Here is a 13,686-nt window from a genome sequence, read left to right as displayed (position 1 = left end):
GGAACTTCTAGATGAATTCTTTTCTTGGAATAGAGTTTCATCCATTTAAAAAGGTAAGACTAAATAGTAAAGCTGGTTAGGTTATTAACTTCATCGTTATCCTTTATGTTTCATTTTGATAAAATGACACTTTTCCTTTGAGTTATATGCTTATAACACTTTTTTCTCTTAAGTTATTCATGTATCCATATTTATTCCGTTAGTTATGTTAAATTGGTAATTTTCTCCATTTATTATTAAATGGACATTTTTATTCTTAAAAATAAGTATTTTATTTATTTTTTTCTCCAATAAATTATTACTTATATGTAAGGATGAGTACGGTTCGATCCGAACATTGTAACAATCGAACTGAAAAAATTGGGATGGATTTGGTTATGATTTAGAACCAAAATAAAATAAAATAAAATAAAATAATTGTTGAATTTAGACTATTTTAAAAATAGGAAATATAATTTTCATAAATAATTAATAATTAATTAATTAATTAATTTTTGGATCGCCGGTTCAAAATCGAAACTGGAATCAAACTGAACTGATTTATCATTTAACAATAGTGTTTGATCATTTTCACATTTATTCTAATTTCACATATGACATATATGTAGATATGATTGCGGTTTGGTTCCAGTTCTAGTTCACAGTTATGGGAAATGACAAATCGTAACGGGAACCTTTTAGGAAGGTTCAAGTTTCGATTTGAACCACCTATTCGATTCCAGTTCACAATTCTTGGAAATGATAAATCGGAATGGGAACCTTTTAGGAAGGTTATAGTTTCGGTTAGAACCGCGAGTGTAAAATTTATTTATTTATTTTTGTTAATTTTATTTCTTATTTTTAAAATAGTCTAAATTCAACAATTATTTTAGGAAGGTTTCAGTTTCGGTTCCAATAGAAGCACAACTTTAAACATGGTGACTAAGTGGGTAGAGCACGATTCTCGCACTAAAAGGTTACGAGTCTAATTATTGGCAACAACCTCTCAATTAAGCCTAATGCATCAAGTCTTTATAGTAATATTTACCTCTATTCAGGGCACATCTTTCTATAGTGATTACATGTTTTTTTCGTCACAAAAATTAAAAATAGAAGCACAAAACTTATTTGGTAAGCAAATGTAAAATGGAAATGAATTAAAAGTTATTAATTGGTAATATTACATAATTACACCTTTCCTTTTTGAAATATTATACAAGTTTATGATTCTCATATTTTCTACCTATAAATACAATTGATTGCTGAGTTTGGAAATTATAATTTTTCATTTTGCACTGTTTCCCTCTTCTTCATGTTCTCTCTGTAGAATCATATCTTGGTGTTGCATTCATGAAAACGTAAGTATTTTTTTTTTTACAGATTTCAAGATTATTATTATTATTATTATTATTATTATTATTATTATTATTATTATTATTATTATTATTATTATTATTATTATTATTATTATTATTATTATTATTATTATTATTATTATTATTATTATTATTATTATTATTATTTTGCAATTGTAGCTTGAAGAGTTTTTAGTGCCGCTGGATCCAACGGATTGGGCGTTGATGGAGACCCGGGTAACATTGACTACAAAGCTAATTTCTTAATTTCCGGCAGTAAGGAACGACCGGCGTTTTTCTTATCAGAAATTAAACTCTTCTTCTCCTCACAAGCAACGAAGCGCTTTGCCGAACCGGGAAGTGTTTTTTTTTTCTCTCTCTCTCTTTATTCCTCTGCCATAATTACAAGATGTATATAAAAAAACAAAACAGAACCCTGGTTTCAACACCAAAAACACAGAAGTTAAGTGTACAGATCGAGGACTAAGTCACGGATCTAAACTAACAAATAATGCATAATATTATTAGTACAAAATTTACAAAAATTATAATTAATATAATATAAACTTAATGTGTGTGTGTGTATACATTTAATGTATAATATTATTAGTACAAAATAAATTATACTTGCCTTAATAATTAATTATTAATATTATTGCCTAATAATTATGTATTGTTACCTTTTTCGGTGTAATTATTATGGTAATCTATATACATATATATTTTTATACTTAATATATAATATTATTGGCACAAAATAAATTATTAATACCTTAATATATAATTAATTTTTAATATAATTTCATAATTTTTATTAATGGTAATCTATATCTATATCTATATCTATCTATATATACTTAAAAGTAAAATTCTCCTACATAAATGTTCCTCCAAAATTTAAGGTCATTTATGTAATATTCGTGTATTAATTAATTATGGAAAGAATATTATAATAATATAAACTAATTAATTATGAAATATTCCATTTAATTTACTTGCATAGTAAATTAACATATATTATATATAAAATTACGTATATATTATGAATATTTACTAATTAATTATGGAAATAAATTTTTATGATAATATAAACTAATTAATTATGGATTATTTTTTTAATTAACTTGCATAGTGAATTAACATGCATACTGCATAGTGCATATATTATGGAATATTCCTTTTAAAACTAATCAACTGCTAATCTATATACATCTATCTATATATAATTAAAAGTAAAATCCCCTCCTAGTTAAATTTCTCTCTCCCCCTCCCTCCCCCCAAATTTAGGGGCATTTCTATAATATCCGTGTATATATAATTGGTCTATATATAATTCATAATATTTCGTGTGAATATAACAAATATTATGGTAATATAAACTAATTAATTATGAAAAATATATATTAGTGTAGTCCTTTTAATTGTATGGAATATTCTGTCAAAATAACAAACATTATGATAATATAAACTAATTAATTATGGAAATTATATATAACTGTAGTCCTTTTAATTGTTGATGGTAATAGAAAATACTAGAACAATATAGACTAGAAGAATATTCCATGAAATTGGCCTCTAACATTCCTTTTTAAATGTAGTAAAATATATTTAAAAAATGCAATATTTCGCAACTATTTCAGGTAAGCACTTTAGCAAGTTGTTTGTATATTATATTTTATTAATTACTTTATTTTTATTTTGTGAAAATATTTCATCCATGAAAATTGAATTGTAGATGTATCATATCCAATTCTTTATCATAATATTCTTTTTAATTTTATTGTGATGAATATTGTATTTATGAGTTTAGACTGTTAGTGTTTTTAATGTTCAAAAACCCCATATTATAATTGACGATATTATTATGGCATAACTAAGATAGGTTTAGAGTTTGTTCGTCCAGCTCTACAGTCGACTGATCAATCAGAAGCAACAACAGAAGGACTGACACTGAAGATCTGATTTAGGAAGCTGATTTCTAAAAGGCTTACGCGGTATTATCAGACAAGTTTGGAAAGAAGATCAACGTATATTTTCAAGAAAGGTATGGACCTAATCTTCTGAGATTACATTCCCCTTTTATAGTCCTACCTTCTACAATTAAAGTCTTTTATGGAGAGAGTTTCTTGAAGAATCTATAAGTACCCGTACTCGAAGAGATTTAGGGTTACACCGAAAGTATGAAGAAACACTCCCCATCTGCTATATGAGATTAGATCTTTGATTGCTATGTATCTTCTCAATACAATATGTTCATGGTGATTAAGATGATGAACTTGAGAAGAATCACTGCTGCTTAAACGAAAGGACACTGTGATCATACTGTTGTGGGAACAACTGTAAAGAGCGTCATTGAAGTGGACTGCATCAGAGTGGGCTCTCCAAGTGAAGGGATTTCATTGGACTTCTGTATGCATGGCTCTCCATCTTCAACAATCCACTAAACCTGTGTAGACTGGGTATGTACCTTGTGTGGGGCACTTGGGTAAGATTATTGTATATCTACCTCTGTACATTGGATTATGATTTAGTGGATTGGACGCCTATGTGATCGTCCCCCAGACGTAGATACACATTGTATCGAACTGGGTAAATATTCTGTGTCGTTGGGTTTGTGCTGTTATCTTTCTCTTACATCTTCTCCACGATTTATTAATCAATCAGTAATCTCTGACAGTTGATTAATCCTGTTAATCTATCTAAAAAGAGAATATGCAAAATTACATAGACATTGGATGAATTAACAACTATCATATTCTTTTTAATTTTATTGTGATGAAGATTATATAGATGAGTCATGCGTTTAGACATTGGACAAATTAACATGAATGTTAGTAAAGGATGTGGCAACTATTAAATATCACTGGAAAGTTCTTGTATTTCGTTATTGATTAAACACATAAGAATACAAGGTATAAATAGGGGATGCTAGTAATAGCTCTGGATTAATTCTAGGAGATAAAATATAACTACCTAGACTAAATCAACATAAGAAAAGGTATACAGATATTATCCCTTAATACGCCCCCGCAAGATGGAGGAACCATAAGTTACACCAATCTTGGACCTAAAACGCTGAAATAGTACCCGACCCAAGGGCTTAGTTAACACATCTGCCACTTGATCATAAGCAAGGACATGACGAACCAATTAATAGAGTCCCTTCAGCTACCATATCACGGACAAAGAAATAGTCTAAAGCAAGATGCTTCATTCTTGAATGAAAAACCGGATTTTTACACACATAAGTTGCCCCAAGATTGTCACACAACAGAGATGGCGGTTCGAGTAAGTGCACCCCGGTTTCACGCAAAAGATTTTGAATCCAAACTAGTTCAGCGGCAGCATGCGCCAATGCTCGGTATTCTGCTTCCGTAGAAGACCTAGACACCGTTTTCTGACGTGCAGACTTCCAAGAGATAACATTACCCCCAAGATAGACAACATACGCGGTTGTAGACCGTCCTTTGTCTCGTAAGTTACCCCAGTTAGAATCAGAGAAAGCCACCAAGCGCAAGGGAGCATCAAATTTCAACAATAAACCATGATGAATGGTACCTTTCAAATATCTGAGAACACGCTTCGCACTTTGCCAGTGTTCTGAAGTTGGTGCATGCATGGACTGTGCTAGTTTATTCACAGCATAAGCTACGTCTGGTCGGGAGATGAGGAGATACTGCAAGAGTCCAATTAAGCGACGGTAATCAGTGACATCAACCACCGAGCTAGACTCGTCACAGGATACATAGTCAGCCGCCATAGGAGTAGACACAGATTTTGCACCGTCCATTTTGAATTTAGAGAGAATGTCAGCCAAATAATGCCCTTGTGATAGAAACACACCAAGAGTCGTAGGGATCACTTCAACACCTAAGAAATAGTGAAGTAGACCAAGATCTTTAATAGAAAATTTGTTAGCCAACATCATTACAAAATCATCTAGAAAACCTGCATTATTCCCGGTGAGAATAATGTCATCGACATAAACCATGAAATATGCGATCACACCATTAGACATGTACACAAATAATGAAGTATCTGCTCTAGAGCGTGCAAAGCCTGTCGAAACCAAAAAATTTGACAACTCCATATACCACGCACGCGGTGCCTGTTTTAGACCGTACAACGCCTTACGAAGTTTGCAAACCGAGTTAGGAAATTGGGAATCACGATACCCCGGCGGCTGTTCCATATAGACATCTTCATACAAAGTTCCGTGTAGGAAGGCGTTGTTGACGTCTAATTGCCGAATTTTCCACCTGCGACTCAAAGCAATAGTCAGAACAACTCGAATGGTTACAGGCTTCATGACGGGACTAAAAGTTTCAAAATAGTCACGTCCAGACTCTTGTAAAAATCCATTTGCAACCAAGCGTGCCTTATATCGGTCTAACGTTCCATCCGACTTTCGTTTGATGCGATATACCCATTTGCACCCGATTGTACGATGACCATTTCATGGCACTAAAGACCATGTCTGATTTCATCGAAGCGCGGCATATTCCTCATCCATTGCAGTACGCCATAGAGGGTCCTTTAGAGCTTGAGTGATGGTTTTGGGTTCAAGGGTTGCGGGTAAGGGATGTATGGTAGTGTGGTTGACAAACTTATCTCCGTAGTATTTTGGGTTCATGGTACGGACACGTGTAGAATGACGGGGTTTTACGGGAGGTTCGGAGGGCAGAATGGAGGAAGGCGGTGACTGTGTCCGTGTTGCGGACGAGACAAAGGTATCTAATGAAGAACTCTGCAACACTGACTGGGAAGCGGTCGATGCCGCCGACTGGGTAGCAGCTTGTGTCGTTGGCTGGGAAGCTGTATGTGACGTCGGCTGGGAATGAACATGTGTCTCTGGCTGGGAATTAGTCTGTGACACCGACTGAAGAGGATTAGTGAGTTGCATAGTTGGCTGTAGAGAATCATGGATGGCTTGACAGGAGGAGGCTTGCATGGATGACTGTGAACACTGTAACGTGGCAGAGGGAACGGGAATAGGATTTATGAGATGTATGGGATCAGGATTTGTAGGAGGTGAAGGTAATTTATGAGTAGGACTGAGGTGACTGGACACTCTACTCAGAGATTCACTTAATGGAAAGTTATTTTCAACAAATTTGACATGCCGAGAAATATACATTCGGCGAGACTGGTGATCCCAACATTTATACGCAGACTGAGATGTTGAGTACCCCAAAAAAATGCAAGGTATGGATTTGGGTTGTAACTTTGTTCGTGCATACGGTCAGAGCCAAGGAAAACAAAGACAACCAAAACTTTTTAAGCGTTTATAATTTGGCAGTTTTTGATAGAGGCATTCAAAAGGGGATTTATTTTCCAGGATGGGCGTGGGAAGGCGATTAATAAGGTACACAGTCGTTTGGACTGCATGAGACCAAAAAGGAATAGGAAGTGAGGCACCATGTAACAAGGCTAAGGCGGTTTCAACGATATGCCGGTGACGGCGTTCAGTCGTTCCGTTGTGTTCAGGAGTGTGTGGGGGTGAGGTGAAATGAGATATTCCTAATGTGTTAAACATAGGTATCAATTTGATAAATTCACCTCCATTATCAGAAAAAACAGACACAACATTATGGCCAAAAAAATTTTCAACGAGACGTTTGAATTGTGGAAATATTAGTGACACTTCAGATTTCTTTTTGAGAGGATATAACCAAGTGTATTTTGTAAAGAAGTCCACAAATATAACATAATAAAGATAACCATCAATAGACTTTTCTGAAGCACTCCAGACATCAGTATATAGCAACTGTAAAGGTTTGGAACTATTCATGGAATTTTCTGAGAATGGTAATTTATGACTCTTATTTATGTTACAAGAGGAACAATTATAATTTTTAATAGCCGCAGGCTTTATTCCTAACTTGTAACAATTTATTAATTTCTGAAGAGTTCTATTGGAAGGATGGCCAAACCTATGATGCCAGGATGAGACTGAGGAATGGCGCGTAACATTTATTTGAGGAAAATGGACCTTAGGAGAGTAGTAGACATCATGGACGTTCTCCCCCCGTAGAAGTGGCGCCCCCGTGACCAGATCCTTCACCAAAACATAGGTAGGAAAGAATTCAACAGACACTTGGTTAGATTTGCATAGTTTTGAGACAGAAACAAGATTAATATGTAACTCAGGAACGCATAAGACATTATTTAGTCTTAGGGAACGAGTTGATGTAGGAAGGGATGATTGTCCAGTATGAGTAATAGTTAGGGTCTTACCATCACCCAAGCTTATTTCATCAGGACCTCCATAATTTGTAAATCCTTGCAAGACAGATGTGTTGGATGCCGTGTGATGAGAGGCACCGCTGTCAAACATCCACTGAGGGGAAGTTGCCGGTGACGAGGTAACCGAGTTGGCGACCGGTTGAAAATTATGCGAATTAGTGGTGTCATTGGATTGACAATTGTTGTCACGTAGGAATTGAGCTAGCTTTCTACAAAATTTTGTGTCATGACCAGGGTACTCACAAAAGTTACAGAATCTACCTTGACGATTGCTGGATTGGTTGCCGCGACCACGGCCACGGCCCATTCGAGAACTCGAGGCGACAGTTTGGTCACGTGAATAGCCAGACCCTGACCTATTTGATGACGAGTCTCTAGATGTCTGCCGTTGTGTAGCATTTGCTGTAGGTAAATATGAGGGTTGTTCAGTAGAATGTTTCAGCGTTCGTTCATATTCCGTGAGGATGGTTCGTAGCTCAGCATAGATGACAACAGTTTCACGTACACTGATTGCCGCCATAATGGGATTGAATTCGTCACCTAATTGGGTGAGTGCATGTACCACGAGATCATCATCCGCCACTGGATGCTGGGCTAATGTGAGGTCATCTGCAATGGATTTCATATCTTGGAGGAATTCTGAAATCGATCGGGAACCTCTCGGATTCTTGGCTAGCTTTGCTTTAAGAGATATTATCTTTCCTTTATTTGAGCTGGCATAGCTAGAGGAGAGGCGAGACCATGCATCCGCAGCTGTGGTTGCAGTGGAGATGACTGGTTGAATTGTGTCAATGCAGCTGCCGAGAAGAGCGGCAAGAATAATTTGGTCCTGCCGCACCCACTTGTCATGTTCCGGGTTCACAGTCTGTTCTGCAATATCAGTAAACCGGGCCGGTTCTTTGAAAGTGCCATCAACGTACCCCAATAAGCCTAGGCCGATAAGAGTTGATCGTACCTGTCGTTGCCAAACTGGAAAATTTGCATCAGTTAGGCGAATGGGGAAGTTGGTCGGGGAAGATAGTTGGATAATAGTGGTAGTCTGGAGCGCCATAGGATCGAATGGGAAAAAAAAGACGAAAGAGAAAGAAGAAAAAAAAAAATTCTCGCAGGAGTTAGGCTCTTGATACCATATTAAATATCACTGAAAAGTTCTTGTATTCCGTTATTGATTAAACACACAAGAATACAAGGTATAAATAGGGGATGCCAGTAACAGCTCTGGACTAGAGCCATCAAAAATGAGTTTTACCCGCCGGGTTGACCCGTCCCGTACCGCCGTAGGTAGGGGACGGGTTCTTCAAATTTTGATCCGCCAGGAGGCGGGCTTTTTAGCCCGTCCCGCCTGGGCCACGGGTCCAGGCGGGGCGGGTCACGGGTTTAGCCCGCGACCTACTAATACATATATATTTTCTATATATATTTAGTATTTAATACATGTTATTTGGTTTGTGTAATTGTGTTAGTGTGTTATAACTTATAGGATTATAGATTTATAGGAATACAATACTAGGTAGTGTTACTATGTTAGTGTACTGTACATCTGTACAGTGATTTTTTTTTTTTTTTTAAGGATATTGTACCGTGTTTTTTTTTTTTTTTTTTTTTTTTTTTTAAATTAACATAGTAAAAAAATTGATTGGCGGGCTAGCCCGCCCCGCCAGCGGACTTTGGCATGACGGGGCAGGCCGGCCACATTCCAAGCCCGCTAAGAGGCGGGCTTTTTAACCCGTCCCGCTACGAGGATGAGCTTTGGTGTGTTTTGGCCCGTCCCGCCCTGTGAGACCGTTTCGACGGCTCTACTCTGGACTAATTCTAGGAGATAAAATATAACTACCTAGACTAAATCAACATAAGAAAAGGTATACAAATATTATCCCTTAATAGCAACACCTAACTTGCGCAATTAATATATAGATTAATTAATCTTGGTGTAATCAGAATTACTGATAAATGAGAATATAAATTTTCTTTTGTAGTTTAACTACCAATGTAGTTTACTAAGATGTTTGTAATAATTTTTTATTTTAATACGGTGTATTAAAAGTTTATTATTTTAGCTAATTACTCATTTTAAATATCAAATTTTATTTAATTGATAGTATGTTTTTGGAAATCAATCAAATAATAGTATGTTTTTTTTTTTTTCAATTGTAATATCGCAATGTTTCCTATATAATTATTACATAACAAAACTTTAAAATGCATAAAGGTTACATATCATATTTACACATGAAACTTATTTATACTAATAGTTGTTAGTATTATAAAATCACTTCAATATGGAAATATTAAAAAAATTTGTTATTAATAATTAACTAATTAATATGTATTAAAAAAATCATTGACAGAGAATAAAAATGACATGAAAAGAAGATCAATTTGAAAAAAAAAATGATAATTAATACTTAGATCAAAAATGGCACAGAATATATTACTGGAAATAAAATAAATAAATAAATAAATAAATAAATAAATAAATAAATAAATAAATAAATAAATATATATATATATATATATATATATATATATATATATATATATATTAATAATTAACTAATTAATATGTATTAAAAAATCATTAACTGATAATACAAATGGCATGCAAATTATACCAATTGAAAAAGGAAATGATAATTAATATTTGATTAAAAATGGCACGGAATATATAATGACAATTATATTAATACTTATAGTATAAATTAATTGATATGTATTAAAAAAATATTTGACTGAGAATAAAAATGACATGAACATTAGACCAATTGGAAAATGAAATGATTATTAATATTTGATTATAAATTAAAAATTATCCCAAATTGACTCAAATGAAAAAGAAAATGGACAGACCGTTGAAACAATAGTATAAGTAAACTAGAAAAAGAATTTGTTAATTGGAAAAATAATTGACTGAGATTGAAAATAGCACGAGATGTATAAATTGTGGTATAATATTTTTTTTAAAAAAAAAAGATCCTCATATTAACCATGTCGAAAAGGAAATGGATTAACTATAGTATATGTAAATTCGAAAAACTATTTTTTATTAAAAATTTATTGGAAATATTAAAAAATTATTATTATTAATTAACTAATTAATATGTATTAAAAAAATTATTGACTAAGAATAAAAAATGACATGCAAATTAGACCAATTGAAAAAAGAAATGATAATTAATACTTGATTAAAATGACACGAAATCCTTTTAATAATCGCACGAGATATATAATTTCTAAACATATAACGACAATTATATTAATAATTATAGTATAAATTAATTGAAATGTATTAACAAAATATTTGACTGAGAATACAAATGGCATGAAAATTAGTCTAATTTGAAAAGGAAATAATTATTAATACTTGATTAAAAATTAAAAATTAAAAATAATCCCAAATTGACTAAAATGAAAAAAAAAAAAAAAAAAAAAGCAAGTCCGCCCAAACAATAGTATATGTAAATTGAAAAAGAAATCTGTTAATTGAAAAAATAATTGACTGAGAATAAAAATGACACGAAATATAAAAATCATGATATAATTTAAAAAAAGAAAAAAAAAATCTCCTAATTAACAATGTCGAAAAGGAAACGGATTAACAATAGTATATGTAAATTGGAAAAAGGTATATGTTATTAATAATTTACTGGAAATAAAAAATTATATTAATAATTATCTAATTAATATGTAAAAAAAATTATATTAATAATTATCTAATTAATATGTATTAAAAAAGATTTATTGCCTGGTAATTAAAATGACATGAAAATTAGGCCAATTTGAAAAAAAAAATGATAATTAATACTTGATTAAAATGAATCAGAATATATTATTGGAAATAAAGAAATATGTTATTAATAAATAACTAATTAATCTATCTATATATCTAGGACTTATATTTTAAATTTTTTATTATTAAAAATTTGAATTATTTAACATTTTGACTAGGAGTTGACGGGGAATGGAGAATCCCCGTCCCCGCCTAATTCTCTGCGGAGATGGGGATGAGGAATATTTCAAATTTTCCGTCGGGGACGGGGATGGGATGAGGATGGGAAGGAGGTCGTTGGGACGGGGACGGGGAGTATACTCCCCGCCCGCCTCGCCCCTTTGCCATCCTAGAATATGTACTTAAAAATGGAAAATGGTTATCAAATTCTAAGAATAAGTAACCATTATAATTGTGAGAATAATGGAAACAAATTCTGCGTAATAAATGGAAAAATTCTTTTAAAATTTTGCGTAATTTTATAAGAAAATAATAATTTATTAATTATTATTTACACCGATCTATACTATTAATAAAACACAAATTATCCTCTTCAAATTTTCCGCCCAAACTAATAAAGAATATTAATTAATTCGTAAAATAATTAATAAAGCTTAATTGGTAACAAAATTTTATATGGAAATTAACTAATATCTAATGAATTGTTACACCAAATTAAAGTCAATATGTACTTAAAATGAAAAATAGTTAACAAATTTTGTGAATACTTAATCCATTATAATTGTGAGAATAATTAAAACAAATTCTGCGTAATAAATAAAAAAATTCCTTGAAAATATTGTACTACCATCATCATTCAACTCGGGTGAATTAGATCCCACAACTCGGGGTAAAAGAATTATACTACCATCATCATTCACAGGCGGAGCTAGGTATATGATTCAAAACTATCAAGATGCAATGGCAATATGCAGGCACATTGGTTATCCTCATATGTTCATAACATTCACATGCAACCCGAAGTGGCCTGGGATTGAGCGGTATATTGCACAACGTGGACTTAAAGCAGATGATAGAACTGATATTGTTTGTCACGTGTTTAAGATGAAACTTGATGCTATGATTGAAGAGATCAAGATAGAAAAGCTGTTTGACAACATATGTGTAGGTATTTAATTATCATACATACTTTAATGTGCCCTAATTAAATCTAAATTCCATGTATAAAATTAATTTATTTTATTTTAATTGTCTGCATAGTTATCTACACAATTGAATTTCAAAAATGAGGACTCTCTCACGCGCACATATTGCTATTTGCCAAAAGAATGAATCGGGCACATTCTGCACTGGAAGTTGATGCCTTGATTTCTGTTGAGATTCCAGACCCAGATGCTGACAATGAGTACAATGACGCAATTAGCGAATTTATGTTGCACGGACCGTGCGGACAACTCCCGAAGAATTCACCATGCATGGTAAATGGTAAATGTTCAAAGTATTTTCCCAAAACATATGTTAGTCAGACGATTCTGGATAAAGATGGTTACCTAATCTACAGAAGGCGTGACAATGGACGCACGAAATAATATTGAATTGTGGACCTGATCCAATTGCAACTATAGTTGAAAGCATATTCCCAACCGCGAAGTATGGAATGCTAGAAGAGTCGCACCTAGAAGGACAAGCGATCTTTTCACCGACTTTAGATGTTGTTGATCAAATTAATCAGTATATATGTGACATGAACACTGCAGAAGGTCGGACGTATTTAAACTGTGACTCTTTGTGTAAGGCAGAATCAGATAGATGGTTCTCTCACAAGTACACACTCCTGAATTTTCAAATAGATTGAGATTGTTTGGACTTCCTAATCATTCATTGACAATAAAGGTTGGTGCACCTGTTATGTTACTGCGAAACATAGATCACTCTCTTGGTCTTTGCAACAGTACGCGCCCCATCGTTACAAGATTGGCGGATCATATTGTCGAAGCAAGAATAGTTAATAGAATGCAGCAATGAAACAAAGTTCTTATACCACGAATGTCTCTCACCCCTTCAGATATGAGATTGTCATTCAAGTTCCAGCGTAAACAATTCCCGTTGATGCTAGCATATGCAATGACTATCAACAAAAACAAAGGTCAAACACTAACTCACGTTGGCTTATTGTTGAAAAAATCAGTTTTTAATCATGGTCAATTGTGCGTGGCTTTTTCCCGAGTCATTCATCCTGATGGCCTTAAGGTTTTAATTCTAGATGAGGATGGACAAACTTCTGTTACTACTACTAATGTCGTCTACAAAGAGGTTTTCAACAATGTCTAATTCAAAACAGTTATATTATGTATTCTTCTTGCACGAATATAACAAAAT

Source organism: Ipomoea nil, unplaced genomic scaffold, assembly GCF_001879475.1.
Source record: "Ipomoea nil cultivar Tokyo-kokei standard unplaced genomic scaffold, Asagao_1.1 scaffold1932, whole genome shotgun sequence".
NCBI lineage: Eukaryota > Viridiplantae > Streptophyta > Magnoliopsida > Solanales > Convolvulaceae > Ipomoea > Ipomoea nil.
This window is presented reverse-complemented; position numbering follows the sequence as displayed.